This window comes from Abramis brama, assembly GCF_963993115.1.
Source record: "Abramis brama genome assembly, chromosome: 2".
NCBI classification, from domain to species: domain Eukaryota; kingdom Metazoa; phylum Chordata; class Actinopteri; order Cypriniformes; family Leuciscidae; genus Abramis; species Abramis brama.
This window is the reverse complement of record NC_139964.1, coordinates 39,875,646-39,891,377: the sequence shown is the minus strand read 5'-3', so window position 1 is coordinate 39,891,377 and position 15,732 is coordinate 39,875,646. Positions and strand designations below refer to the sequence as shown.

At 37.8% G+C, this 15,732-nt stretch overlaps 1 long non-coding RNA gene across 1 annotated transcript; it reads left to right on the top strand.

Annotated features, from left to right (window-relative positions):
* The first annotated feature begins 10,148 nt into the window (after positions 1-10,148).
* Positions 10,149-14,706, top strand: LOC311078360. The gene is made up of 4 exons (XR_014605144.1): positions 10,149-10,236; positions 11,307-11,342; positions 11,811-11,966; positions 13,926-14,706. It is a non-coding gene; the product is annotated as an uncharacterized lncRNA (long non-coding RNA).
* The last annotated feature ends 1,026 nt before the right edge of the window (positions 14,707-15,732 follow it).

Genomic DNA, 15,732 nt, shown 5'->3' with positions numbered 1-15,732 from the left:
CATTAGCTGTCTATTTTGTCGAATGCAGAATTAGGTAAACCAATATATATATATATATATATATATATATATATATATATATATATATATATTTTTTTTTTTTTTTTTTTTTTTTTACATTACCTTTACATGCATGCATTTGGAAGACACTTTTATCCAAAGCAACTTACATTTAATTTAAGTTTAAGTTTAATTTAAGTTATCCATTCCCTGGAAATCTAAGCTACAGGAATGTATTGAAAAAGAATGAAGCTTTAATTATTTTAATGTAATGGATTATGAAGTAATACCATCCCTGTAGGTGGATTCAGAATCAGATGTAGTGCTTTTATTAACGTCAAACATGCAGCATCAAGTTTGAGAGTTAGGGAAAATTCTGCCAACACCGGTCTGAAAAAATTATATATTTTTCCCTGCTTGTGCTTGCAGGTTCATTCTGAGAATCAACCCTGATGGCACTAAACACCAAAGGCACAGATCAGATGGAAATCTGGAAAGGTCCAAAGAAAAGCATCAGCCTGAAACCATGAGCTTGTCAACTTTGACTGGCAAAATTACTGAAATGTAACAACACAAACTGACTTTGAATGTATTTTATTATTTTAAGGCCTGTTTTGCTTTTCAGTGTGTGTACGTTTTTGCCATGCTACAGATACATGGTCCCCAGGAGATTAATTCTATGGACTTTGGTGATGTTGCCTTTTTTTTCTTCAGCTAGTGGCTGCTAAAGGTCAAGATTTGTAATTTGTACTTCTAAAACAAAATGTTCAACGATTAAAAAGAATATTATAAGGACAAATGTTCATGAGTTATTGTGATTTTTGGGGGGTGGGGTAAACATACATTGAAAAAAAAAAAAATTAAATGATGAAAATTAATAAAAAAATAAACTCAATACTAATACTGTAAATTAAAATACGGTAATAATAATGCAAGTACAGTAAATGGTAAAAAATACAGTAATAATATTGTAAACATTTTACAGTAAATTACTGGCATCCAGCTGCCAGTAAGTTACTGTAAAATTTACAGCAACCTCTTTACAGTGTATGCTTACTGGCTGGCCCTAACCAGGGCCGCCACTGTAGCTGGCCTAGGCTATACTAGGGATAGTGGAGGCGTTATGCTGAAGCATTTCTGCCTCCGGCCCTTCACTATGTGAAATGTAGGCTTTTAGAATGGGAGGCATGTAGGCTCCTCCCATGAGAGTCGTTAGGCCAAGGCCCGCCCCCTTTCTGCATTCTGGGGTGAGAAGAGTAATGCAGGTTGGTGCAGAGGCATGATTGATAAAGACCTTGGGTCAGGCCTTCAATAAGGCCTCCCCGGTATACAATGGGTCTTTTTTGAGCAGGGTTAGGCCATCTCTCGCATCACAATGAGACTGTTTTTTTGTCTGCCCGACCCCGCCGTGCAGAACTAGCATATGGACCTGGGCCACCAGAATAGGCTCCACTTAGCTCGCTGAGGTACGGCTCGAGCGACGGGTTGTAGGAGGGTGGCTTGCAAACAAGCCCCTCTCCCCTAGGCTGGGTGCAGATATATTCTGTATTGCTGCAGTACAGTCAAATCTCCAGAAGAGGTCAGCATCTCCTCATTGCTGACACAGATTGAACTTAAATCACATTTAAATCCACTCATAAAAAACATTCACTTATTCTTGTGTAACCTTAGTAGGGTATATCGTGGTACAGTTGGAGCACTTTTTGCTTTTTACATTACAACACAAAAACTAGAGAAAACATTTAATCATGTTAATTTAAAACATTTAATCATGTTACGTCACATCTGTCCACATAAAGAAGGTGTCTCGGCTGGTAGGCTATATTGCTTGTGAGGATGTTGGAGGTGGAGATTTATAACCTTTTCTCACAGCACTTGAAATAATTAAACTTATGGCGGATCCAGAATGTCTCAAACGACAATCACCAGTGACAACTGGAGATTCACCTTTCTCGTTTTGCTATTATGGTAAATATGAATTATTTTGTGCTAGCTATGAGAGAGAATTTTCTACTCCAAGAAAATCAAACCCGCCTCCTCCGTTGTCAAGTATTGGATCTGAATCAGATCGGTAAAGTGAAAATTTTCCTGACGTAAGATGTTTATATTATGTTATATTATACGTTTATCAGTGGTGTAGTGGTAAAAAAAGAGGTGGGTAAACTATAAATTCTGGTGGACCACGACGTGTATCCTGATGACATCGCTATAGGCTATCATTTGATGGTACTACCAAGGGTATCACTGGTTGTTCCCTCATCATAGGTCACACAGTCACTATTCAATTCATACATTAATCTAAGTTCATGTTAAAGAGACTCAAAAAGGAATAATATGGTTGAAATCTATAAAGTTTACTAAATGTCAAAACAGAGAGATCAAAAATATTTATGAGAGATCGAGAGGGAGGCTTATATCCAGGGCTTCCAATGTAACGCACTTGTGCATAATGATTAGTGATTTGGGATTATTTTCATAGTCGATTAATCTGTTGAATATTTCCTCGATTAATTGATTAATTTTTTGGTCTATCAGAAAAATGTGGATCAGTGTTTCCCTGTAGAGGGAAAAGTCTTAAACCTGGTGCAGGCTTGACTCCCTCTGAATCTCTTGTACAGTTGGGTTTTGACATGCTCCCTACATTAAACCAGCTGCCTGTAATGAAATTAAAAAATCCCTTTTTTGCATTGTTTTAATGATTTCCTGTTGCGGCTGCGATCAAGTTTCATTTTCGCGCAGCTTGTTTAGTAACTTCACGAGCGTGTGTTTTCTGCTACGTGTGTGCGCCGTTCTCTTTGTTCCGTGCATGGTTCCGTGTGTGTGTGTCGGCGCGCTGCGCTCTCTGCTCCGTGTTTGTGCTACGCGTTCTGCTCTGTCGTTAACGGCTCAAATGCTCGAATCATGTACCGATCGGCGATAACGCACAGGAAAAACAAAGTCCGCTCAAATAACGTGAAATTTAGAGGTGGATAAACGCAATGTAGAGGTGGATAAACGCACTTTGGAGGTGGGCAAACGCTATTTCCGAATTTTGGGAGGTGCGTAAACGGCGTTTACGTGCGTTTAGCCTCCACTACATCCCTGACGTTTATGCATAACAGGGATTCTGTTCATACACCGTTTATTTCATAGCACTATGATTGTTATTTGTTTGATAACTGCTCTTCTATGATTTGCACGGTTTGACATGATATGATAAGCGATCGTTACTGGAATGCTTTTTTTCCCCTTAGTTGATCAGAACAAAAGTGGATGTTACTTACTTGTTCAGACGTCATTTTCCGTTAAAAATAGGTTGGTTTCACATGACGTCACGCTGCTGCATCGCGAGAGCGCGAAATTCAGATGGAGGGCAGGAAGTGAAATAGCTGTCTGAAAAAATGCCAGTTTTGTGTAGTTTACGGCTGCTCCAATCGTTCTAATCGAGAAAAGGGAAAGGGTTTTTATAGAGTACCGAAGATTGTCACTCATAAAGGTGAGAAATGTAAAAAGCTCACAGAACAACACCGTAAAAAGTGGATTTTTAACGTAAGTTACGTCTGCGGTCGGGAGGAGCAGAGTCTGTTAATGCCCATGTCTGCAGCGACCACTTCGTCGGAGGTATGTTAGCTAGCCAACGTGTTTTTTGTGTCTGTGTTTATATAGCATTAGGTTGTCGTTAAATGCTCATTTACTTAGGCCTCGTTTACACTGTAAAATGTGACCCAATTCCGATTTTATTTTTGCTCATATGTGACAGATCGGATGTGTTCTATGACCGTGTAAACAGGAAAAAAACGCATGCATTCGGATATTTCAAGATCGGTTTCAGGCCTCATTCATATGTGGAAATAAATCGGATATGTGCCAGTGCGACTGTCATGTCGAATTTTCTGAGGCATTACGTTAGGCAACGTCTCTGCGGTTAAAGCCAATATTTAAACACAATATGCTCCCACCAGTCCTGAGATCTCTCTCACACACAATAACTGAAGACACAAAGTGCAATGATGGCACTTTTCGTCCTCCTTCGCCTCAAAATCATGGTGATGTATGGCGAACTTCGCATACATCGCAGAGCTAGGATCAAGCATATTTCGCGTCCGCCCATCTGTGCAAGAGAATTTAACCCTTTAAGCATGCGCGATGTTTCAGATAGTATGGCAAGTGTAAACACATGAATCGGATATGGGTCAGAGTTGAAAGAACGTGTAAACGGACGGTCAAAAAAATCTGATAAATGTACAACACGGACACTCCGCAACGGTTTCCTCCATAGACGTATTCTCCATGTTTACTTCCTGCTCTCCATCTTCGTGCATCATAATAATCACGTGACTGAAACCCAGCTATTCTAATATTGGTCATACTTCCAAAAAGTATATTCTGTGATTCTGAATGACAGTTTCCACACCGGCGCGGTGATTGACAGCCGCACATTCACCTCAAAACATTGGATTCATCCGAGCTGTTTCATGCCGATGTACAACACACGTAAAGTTGATAATTCCACAAATAACTGCAATTGCAGATTTCGAACAGAGATGGCGACAAAGAGGAAAAGCTACGGACTGCAGCTGTCATTTATGGTGTTATTCTACTTCCCACCATTAGGGGACACTATTGTTCCTTTGTGCTAAGTTTAAATACAGGTAGGTAGGAGAAGATAATAGAGCTAAAAAGAATATTCAGAAACTATGGAAACAGTATTGGGACACTGATACAAAAATGCTGTCAACAGTGGGTAAGGGAAGAGTATCAGGTGGGAGCAGAACTGAGGAAAACAAAATTACACGATTAAGACTGGGGTATACAAGATTGAACAGCACAATGCACTTAAAGGTCCTATGACATGCTGCTTTTTAGATGCTTTTATATAGGCCTTAGTGGTCCCCTAATACTGTATCTGAAGTCTCTTTCCTGAAATTCAGCCTTGGTGCAGAATTACAGCCACTACGAGCCAGTCCCACAATGAGCTTTCCTTAGGACGTGCCATTTCTGTGTCTGTAGCTTTAATGTAATGAGGAGGAGAGAGGTGGGGCAAGGTGGAAGGTGGGGCTGTGGCCTTGACTAGCTTGCGGCCATGGTACCATGCGCTGTAAATAATTCAAATGTCCACATGAGTCTGAGACTTAAATTAATACTTTTGTATTCAATGAATACTTTTTAGTATTGTTAAACAAATGTGCAGGTAACATACAGGCAAGTGCTAAACTCTCCACAACCGGAAGTCTCTGTTAGGGGAACGCCCCCCGTACGTCCATAGGTATGAAGCCACATTTACATGTGCACATTGTATGACATCTCCCCTTTTAAGTTTTGTTTCTTTCTCTGAGAATACACAAGACACCGAAAATATCCTGACTGTTCCTATAACATTTGAACGGTACTGCATTTGATTAAACAGTAAGGCACTAGTATCAGTACACTTAACTCTTCAAACATTACTCTGTGCATTATATAAACAAGCATTAGAACATCAGCTCTTTTCACAGTGTCAATCAACTTTTCAGTCCACAAAATCAATAAACATTTCCCTTAAGTCCTCTTTTCCCCTCCCCACAGTCCATGGCTTAAATAATTAACAAAATAGCCACGCCTTCACAGATTCAATCTTTCAACATGTTTACTCAGTTTACTCACCTATGGACTGTGTCATATAAACATCAACATACATTGCATGCAACATGTCAGGCCCACATCATTACTATTCATTTTGTACTATATATATATGTATATTTAATATTTAATAAGCATAATAAACCCAACACAAAGTAACAATTGCACAAATGACCCAAAAACCAATACAATAAATATATATATATATACATATTGTATTGGTTTTTGGGTCATTTGTGCAATTGTTACATTGTGTTGGGTTTATTATGCTTATTAAATGGGTTTGTTTGGTTTATTATTAGGGGCCAAGCACCGAAGGTGTGTAGGCACTTATTGTATCTGTTGCGTTCTTCTTCTTATTATTCTTCCGACTGGGAGTCTATGGCAGCCAATAGAATCGTTTGCGGGAAAGTTGTAACGGTTTGACATTCTGATAGAGGACAGTCCCAACATTAAATACACCAATTTTGGTGTGTGTAACTCATTCCCTCTTGCGCCACCAACTGTCCAAAGTTTCACTCATTTCAAAGTTTGAACCGTAAGGCCTATCAAAAAAAAATAAATAATTCCTCTGATTCCTTAGCTCAAGCCGATTGCACACTATGACGTCATTTTGCGTCATGAAAATTTGTCCGCCATTTTGAATTCTCTAAAAAACCTACTTTTTTTAACTCGTCCTAGACGGTTTGTCCAGTTTGCACGAAAATTTAACCAGATCATCTCCAGACCATGCCAACAAAAAGTTATGGAATTCATGTTGATTCGTCAAACCGTTCACGAATACCGCGCAAACTAATATTACGTAGCGCTTGCAAAAACAGACGTAAGGCTGTATCTCTGCAACGCTTTATCATATTCAAATAACTTATGAACCGTAAGGCCTATCAACAAAATTATTTTTTCCTCTGATTCCTTAGCTCAAGCCAATTGCACCCTATGACGTCATTTTGCGTCATGAAAATTTGTCCGCCATTTTGAATTCTCCCAAAAAACTACTTTTTTGAACTCGTCCTAGACGGTTTGTCCAGTTTGCACGAAAATTTAACCAGATCATCTCATACTGGTCCGAAGATACGAAAAATTGCTATTTTTGTTTATAATGGTTTGTCCAAAAATCATAAAAGTGGTCTCGTTAGATTCAGAGATTCTTTCCCAGATCGGCCATTTTGGCTGTCAGCCATTTTGAATTATGTGCTAAAATGCTGTATTGTATACACATGAATGGATTGTTGCGAAACTCGGTATGGGTCATCACCACGATAAAATTTCATTTTCAAATGCTTATAACTCTGGGTGAGGTTGTCTTATTTTCACGGGAGTCATCTCATTAGGCTCCTGAATCCTTGACGAGTCCAACGATACCATGCTAGGTATCGTCTTACGGTTTGTGTAGCATTGTGATTTAGCGCTTAAAAAAAATTGCCAATATCTTCGAAACCATTAGACAGATCGAGACGAAACCACTGTAGGAAAAACGGAAACTTAGGTCGCTGGCTGAAAACTAATGCCCAAATGTGAAAACATTGATAGTAAGGGGTAGTAAAATCCAATCAAAGTCAGGTGTCATTTTTTATTTTTTAGGTGTCATAAATTTTTTATATGTTTTTTCATATAAATGTCTATAACTCCGAAGCGAATTGAGATATTTTCACCAAAATTGACACACATATGTATGGGCTCACTCTGAGGACACATAAAAAAATGGTGGGATTGAGCCTCTTGGTGGCGCTATAATAGAACAAAACATGAAATTCCCATTGAGTTCAATACAGTAGTGTGATATAAAATGCTATACTTTATGAACACATTAGCGTATCGTTAAGAAACTAGGTATGAGTCATCGGCACCATGCCTTGAAGGTACTCAAAAAGTTTCAGGGCAGCGCCACCCTGTGGTAAAAAAGTTGTAACAAAATTTCACAAAATGCTAATAACTTTTGAATAAATCTGCCTATTGTAATGCCACCGGTCTTAAGGTTTGTCATTGTCACCAGACTCTGACCACATCACATCACATCAATTTTGTAACTACGTCACCTATTGGTCAAAAGTGATAATCCATTAAATCATATTTTTAGTTAATGTTTATGATTTTTCAGCCATTTTGTCTAAATTCATCTTTAAATGTCTTTAATTGTTCCTTGCTGCAGTTGGTCTGAGACTCCCAGCCATGTTGACATGTCTTATCGTCTTTTTTTGCACTTGGCCCCGATAATGGCTGCTTGCAGCTATATTTGGATTTATTATTGTGCAATAAACACATGTATAAGCTAAGAAAATCAGTCTTCTGTTCTATTGTTTTCTTGACCTCAACCAGTTTAATGATTGAGATAAGTTGGTATGTAGATCCATCCCAAAAAAACTCTCAGATTTATAGTGACCTTTATATTTATAGAAGTACGAGTTTTGTTATATGACACCCGAACAGAGACCGTACTAAATAACATCATTTACTACAGTGTTTTGGGTTTTTATCCAGAATGACCAGCCATAATGATTTGTGTGAGGGTGGATTTCATCCTCAGAATGGGTCCTTAACCGCTCTCAGAGAACTGATCAATGCATTCAGTGATTTGTACCTGGACTCTGAGGGAGATGAGGAGGAGCGCACAGGTGAGGATCTGGATCATTTTCCTTTAACACCCCTCCCCCACCTTAAAGCTGACTGAGAACTAGGCCAACCAATCCCCTTTGTTACACCTTTGAATGAACGACTGGATGAAAGAATAGCATCACTTAAAGGCAGAGTTGAAGACTGTTAATAGAGAGTGGGTGAATGCGTTTCTCAGGACGCTTGTCTGTTGCAACTGAGATATTATGAAGTCTTGTGGCAAAACTTTCAGGCAGTGTGTGCCACCGGGCCTGAGATATATTACACCTGGCGATACACACAACCTCTGTGTAATCTGCCTGGGAGCAGAGCATGCGAGTTCAGCACTCGAGGGGCATGGATGCACGCACTGTGATAATATTGCAGTGAAATAGCTCCGCTCCCACTTGGCTCTCTTTTCGAGGGCACACATTTGTGGTATTGCCGCAAATATACAATGTATTGTTGGCTATTTCCACAAATATACATGTGCGACTTGTGACTGGTTTTGTGATCCAGGGTCACATATCTCTCCAGGCAAAGTGTCTTCGCTGAAGGATCCGGTTTTGCCCTCAAAGTTGTGTCAAGCCACCTCATGACTTGTGGGCAAAGCATATGCAGCAGGTCAGTCTTGTGTAGCCCTGCACACAATGGCATTGTTGCAGGCTTACCAGGTTGACGTGCTGAAGGACCTAAATAATTTGCAGGGATTTTCGCCTGAAGCAGTCACCGAACTGCGGCGTACTACGTATATGCCACACCACTAAACAGACGGCCGCTCCATGGCGGCTATGGTGGTCTCGGAGAGGCATCTCTGGCTCAATCTGTCGGGGATCAAGGAAAGGGAGAAATCTTTTCTTCTCAATGCCCCGTTATCGCCCTCTAGACTTTTTGGCACTATCGTTGAGACGTGGTGGGAAGGTTCAGAGAGGCAAAGGTGCAGTCAAAGGCGTTCAGGCGATACATCCTTCACCAAGCCAAGTCACCTTCCTCTCCCTCTGCTAAAACTTCAGACCCGAGTTCCTTGAGACAGGGTCAGAAAGACAGGGTCATAGCCGTAGCCAGCAATAAGGACACATAGGTTTGGACCTCTGTAAAATTTTCATACTCAAAAATAAAATCTGAAGTTCTCTGAATGAATAATTAGCCGTTTAAAACTCCTATGAGTCTCTGAATATATAATACAGTTTAGACAGTTTGCTAGATTGTTTAGTGGTGTGAAAATACCTGGGAGAGACATTCATGTCGCTGCGAGACACTGGCGTTGTAAACTGGGCTTGAGAGACAGTACTGTTGTATGTGTGAGGCCGCGGGTTCAGCCTCCACCGTGTTGCCAGATCCAGTTATTACAAGCATCTTTGGAGTTGTTTTTTCCACTTAATGTGACCATTTAGGAAGTTAATTTAGTGGGAAATTGCAAGTTAGGGTTAACGATATCTTTATCTTATTTCCAAAACACAACATTTGAACTTATTTTGTTCTTTTTGGGGGAGGGGGGCTTGTTTGTTTTTTTCAGAGAAATATCTGGATAACACTTGCATCGCCGGCACTTAAATAAAAAAAAAGACCCATAGACAGCGCAGGCAAGTTATTGGTGACAGGATACCACATTCGTTAAGACAAATGCAGTGATCATCATGATATTACAGTATCTGTAAAAAAAAAAAAAAACGCAATCAATTTTATTCGGTTTAGTAGTTAACCTTTCACACTGAAAAAAATAAATCTGAGTGGATGTAAATGTTAAGTAATTAAAATGTGTGATATCAACAATAAAAGGTTAAGTTTGTATATTTACATTAATATATCTAGTTTTGAATTAATCTGCATTTGTTCAAAATACAAGGCAATGTGCATTTTTTCCTTTACAAAATTAATCTAAGTAATCCCAGCCAAACTTTTTAGGTACACACGCACAACAAACAATACCTTGTTTTATTTACTCGGTACAAAAAAAACCCCTCCCCTTCCTGATTCGTTGGTCTGGAAACCCCTTGCAAGTTGCAATTCCAAACGAAGACGAAGACGAAGACGCGGACTGAACTTAAGGTAAGAATAAAGTTAGCAAATTAACAGTTAATGTTACTTGGGTTGGTACATTCTTTAGTTTACAGTTTTCAAATTGTTGTACAAAAACGAGGTTTCAAATGTAATTTGAAGATTGTTGTATGTGGATTTTCTAATTAGCATTAGCCTAGGCCTAACTTACCATGTGGTTACGCTGATAGGTTGCTTTACTTGTAGCTTAACGGTAGGCCTAATTGAAACTTTGCAAGTGGTGATAATAAAATAGTTTGTTCTAGTGTAATTTGAAGCTCACATTAGAATACAGCCATGAAATAAGGGATGTAAGTTAGTGTAAGCACGTGGATTTTCAAAACATCCATGAATAATGTAAGGTAACGTCATTTCTTTTCAATCTGGGTCTTATTAAAAAAAAATATGTTTTTGTGTTTAAGTGACTGATGGGAACAACAATCTTTGTTGGCAGTTTGCAGAGGCGAAAAAAATAACAGTTGGCCTAACATTATGTTAATGGGCAATTGCGTATCTTTAATTTACATCCACAAAACCTGCTTATTCGCCACTGACATGCTCAGATTATTAAAGTGTCTGACAACATTATGGAACGGATCCCTACAGAAGTCGACATACATGTTTGTTATGATCCTTTTTATTTAACCCGTTTACGTAGAAAGATTATTGTTTAATATTCACTGCACCTTAAAACATTTACCTGATCGGACTCCAGATATTTGGACACTATTTATGATAAAACTAGGTTGTATAGTGACATTAATTTATTAATTTGTAAAATATTGCAAATAATCCATTTATTTGTTCAAAAGATACAATTGACAGCGTCCATTAGGACTCTTCCAAGCGTGCGCGCATTTGTAGAAATATCGATTTAGTTTTCAAACTATTTCGTCATACAGAATGCATACTCCATTTACCACTGAACTACGCGAGCTGAAAGAGCGCTTACAATTGTCAATCATCTTACGTGACCCTAAACGTGAAACTATTTTTTAATTCTAGTTATAGTTAAATGATTTGCTACGATTTGGGTTTCTTGCATTGTTCAGTTACTAACCATAACACTGTGTCCTTACCAGGTTATTCTACTGACAAGTTGACTACATTGGATAAAGGTATGTAACTTTCAATATATTATATTTAAATTCTATAATAAATGTAGTGAGGAAACTAGGGGTGAAGTTATAACTCAGTTAGCTCATGGGCCAGACAAAATTTCAAATTTCTTCATTTCAAATGGCAAAGTTCCAGTTGTCCTGTTTGTTCTTTTTTTTTTTTTTTTTTTTGCATTTCACAGAACAAATTTATAGTCCTGTCAAAAATTTTGTCAAAAAAGTGACTTATTAACGTGTATGCACCATATGTTGATGGCTGCTCAAAGTCTGCCATTGCATTAGTTGCATTGCATTGCATGGTAATCTATTTTTGTCTTTCCAGACATCAGGCCACCTAAATGTTGTTCCTAGTGTTTTTCTAGGGTTACTTTTTCTAGTTGGTATTCTGTTTCTGTTTCTTTTTCACTGTGTCTCTAATTCTTTCAGTATCTCATGATGTCTCTCCATCTCTCTTGGTCTCTTTCTCAGATCGAGGAGGAATTCCGGAGGATCACACTGAAGCCACTACAGTCCACATTCTTTGGGAAGTTGGACGAATACACGCCTAAATTGTTGAGACTCTACAGGGGGACGGGAGGAGCTGTAGGGAAGAAACTTGATGAGACCCTTGAAATCATGAATGAGGCATGTACTTTTAAAATTGTAGGAGTTACTTTAATGTTGTAGCATTCCGATATCTGTACTTAAAGGGTCACACAAAAATTGAATTTCTGTCATTAATTTCTTACCCTCATTTCGTTCCAAAATCGTAAGACCTTCTTTCATCTTCGGAACACAAATTAAGTTATTTTTGATAAAATCGGACAACTTTCTGACCCTCCATAGACCGCAATGTCATTGCAACTTTTAAAGTCCAGAAAGGCGGTCAAAACATCGTTAAAATAGTCTATGTGACTCCAGTGGCTCAACCTTAATGCCATGAAGAGGCGAGAATACTTTTTGTGCACACAAAAATAATGATATTATTCAACTATTTAATCTCTTCTATGTCAGTCTCCTACGCTGTTCACGTAGTAAACACAGCATTGCCTTTCCGTGTTCTACTTCAAAACGCCGGCTTAGTATTGGCCTCTGGTTGGCCAGCTCCTGCGTCAGCATCACATGCATTTATCATTGTGCTTACGTGAACAGCATCGGCCAGTATACTCGTCACTTCATCACATTAAGGTTGAGCCACTGTAGTCACATGAACTATTTTAACGATACTTCCTTTCTGGGCCTTGAAAGTGGTTATGACGTTGCTGTCTATGAAGGACTGAGACAGCTCTCAGATTTCATCAGAAATATCTTCATTTGTGTAATCTTACGGGTTTAGAACAATGAGGATGAGTAATTGACAGAATTTTAACTTAAAGGGTTAGTTCACCTGGAAATGAAAATTCTGTCAGTAATTACTCACCCTCATGTCGTTCCAAACCTGTAAGACTTTTGTTCTTCGGAACACAAATTAAGATATTTTTGATGAAATCTGAGAGCTGTCTCACTCCTCCATAGGCTGATTGGTAATTGCATCTATCAAGGCCCAGAAAGTTAGTAAAGACATTGTTAAAATAGTCCAAGTGACTACAATGGCTCAACCTTAACTTTTTGAAGCGACAAGAATACTTTTTGTGTGAAAAAAAAACACAAAAATAACGTCTTTATTCAACTATTTATTTTCTTCCGTGTGGGACTCTGATGTTCACGAAAGCCCCACGACGCATGCGCGAGAACGTAGATGACGTCCTGACATAGCCGGAAGCACTTCACTGTCTGTTTACAAGCAGGGGACATACTGTGTATGTAAGCTATTTGAATTCGACATTGATTATGCTTTAGGTCTCGATGTAGTGTATAAAATGGTTTTTAAGTGTTTGAAATCTGCAGACATATTTACAAAGACAAAGTTACAAAGTTTTATGTACAGTGCGCATCATCCTCTGCTTGTAAACAGACAGTGAAGCGCTTCTGGCTATGAGGATGTTATCTTCAGCATCTTCTCAGTTCTTGCACATGCGTTGTGATGCTCTCATGAACTCACGTCAGAGTCCCACACGGAAGAAAATAAATAGCTGAATAAGGTCATTTGTTTTTGTTTGTTTTAACGCACAAAACATATTCTCAACGCTTCATAAAGTTAAGGTTGAGCCACTGTAGTCACTTGGACTATTTTAACAATCTCTTCCTTTCTGGGCCTTGAAAGTGGTCATGATGAGCTCTCAGATTTCATCAAAAATATCTTAATTTGTGTTCCGAAGATGAACGAAAGTCTTGCGTTCAAATCAATGTGAAAAAAAAATTGGCTTAAATCACAACACTGCTCAAAACTACCACAGCAACCACGTAATCCCACCCAAATCCTGACAACACGCAGCACATTCTTCAAGTGACTTTCGTTCTTCGAGTGACTTTCGATCTTCGATTGACTTTCGTTCTTCGAGTGACTTTCAGGCACAATTTTTACATAAGTATATGGATCAAAACTACCACAGCAACCACGTAATTCCACCCAGATTTCTGTTCAGAGGGAGAGCAAAGAGCTAAATGCATTCTTCACATTAGCAAACAAAAAGTAGGTTAAATTCTCTCTGGTATATTTCACAGGTTTGTGATGACGACGATGCTGCAGCCATCCAAGAGGCCATCACTTCATTTTTGCTCGACATCTTTGTGGTCAGCAAAGACAGAGATGGTGGTCTTGAGAAGCCAGAAGATTGTGTGAGCGTGTTGTTTTAAAGTCTTAGAGTATGTTACTGTACAGGACTGAAAAACACATCTTTATAGAAAATATTATGTAAATGTTTATTTTTCTGAAGACAATAAAGCCTTGTGAACTTTCACTTAATGAGTTTTCCTCTAGCACCACCATGAAGCACAATTTTCTGTTGTACACAATGTCTCAACCTGTGAGATGAATATATTTTATTATACTTTTTTTATACTGACCTTGTCAGTTTTTACTATCAAATGGCCAAATGTCAGCTTTATGTAATGTAATAACTAGATTTTCATATTTGATGAGTACATTCCACATTCATACATTCCAAGTACCAGTGTTGAACTTTTACTATAGTAGTAAAAAATGTACTATTTGCATTTATACTTTCAGTAGAAATACTCAGTTGCTAATTATAAAATTTGAGTACTTGTAACTTTAAAATACACTAACAAATTTTGAAAACAGTAGATCCCACTTGAAATTTGTAATCTGGAAATGTAAAAATTAAGTTGGATTCAATCAAAAATAAACATTTAGAACTCTTAAAGTTATGTAGATCACACACACAAAAATGACTAGAGCAATGCTAAAATTAAGTTAACTTTATGTACAAATTTTAAGTTAATTAAATAAAAAAATTAAGTTAACTTTATGTACAAATTTTATTTTAACAAACAGAAAAGTTAAGTAGTTCGTACAAAGACTAGTCTTGTTGGATCTACGTAATAAAATTATGCAAAAGAATTCATCATATTTTTTAAGTAAATCAAGCAGAGAATTTTTATCAGTGCACAAAGTCATACTAAAAACATTCATATAGCACAGACAAAGTTCTTATTTATTAATCTATAGCAATACTTATTACTGAAAACTAATACAGTAATAAGGATTGTTGCATGAATATTAAACAAATAAAATTACCTAGCCTAGACAAATAAATAAGGTCTAATTTAACAATGAGGTAATATCTCAGTCCGAAAGAGCTGTTAATAAAGATTAATAGTTCAGGGTTCTCCTAACATTTTTCAACTTTTCATTAAAGTTTATGATTCCATTCCATGGGGTTTGTTGGAGAAAGTAACCCACTCAACATGTGATTCATGTTTTTGATTCATCATTTCATTTCAACTGGTGACATCATATACACAAAGGCAAATCTAATTTACTCTCATTTGAAAGAGGACTGTGGATGCACATTGCTTTGCATGCGATAAAGGACAACAAATGCAAACAACAACTACATTTGTTTGATGCGTTGATGTTTCGAGTCGATTTTGATTTCATGTTGTCTACCAGTCTGTGTCTACTCAATGGTCGTTTCCCTCAATTTCTTAAAATTAATTTCTTGCTTGTTGTCCCTTCTTAAAGGGAAAATAAAACCACAGATAAACCTTATGCACCTGCGGTTACGGTTTAAAATCAGAACACTGCTCATGAGAAGATTTCTCTTTGATTAATGCATATGATAAAAATATAAATAAACAAATAAAAATTAAGAGAAAATATACTGATAAGATTTTATTTTTCTTTCAAGCTGAAGATTGAAGTATAGAAACAGCAGTGAGAGATAACATCAATCTTGATACGGATGTGAATACACCCTTGAAAACATTTGCATTTTTTTCCTGTGCAAAGAAATTCTACATCTTCATGCAAAATCTTATTTTAGATGAAATTTGAATGCATGTACCT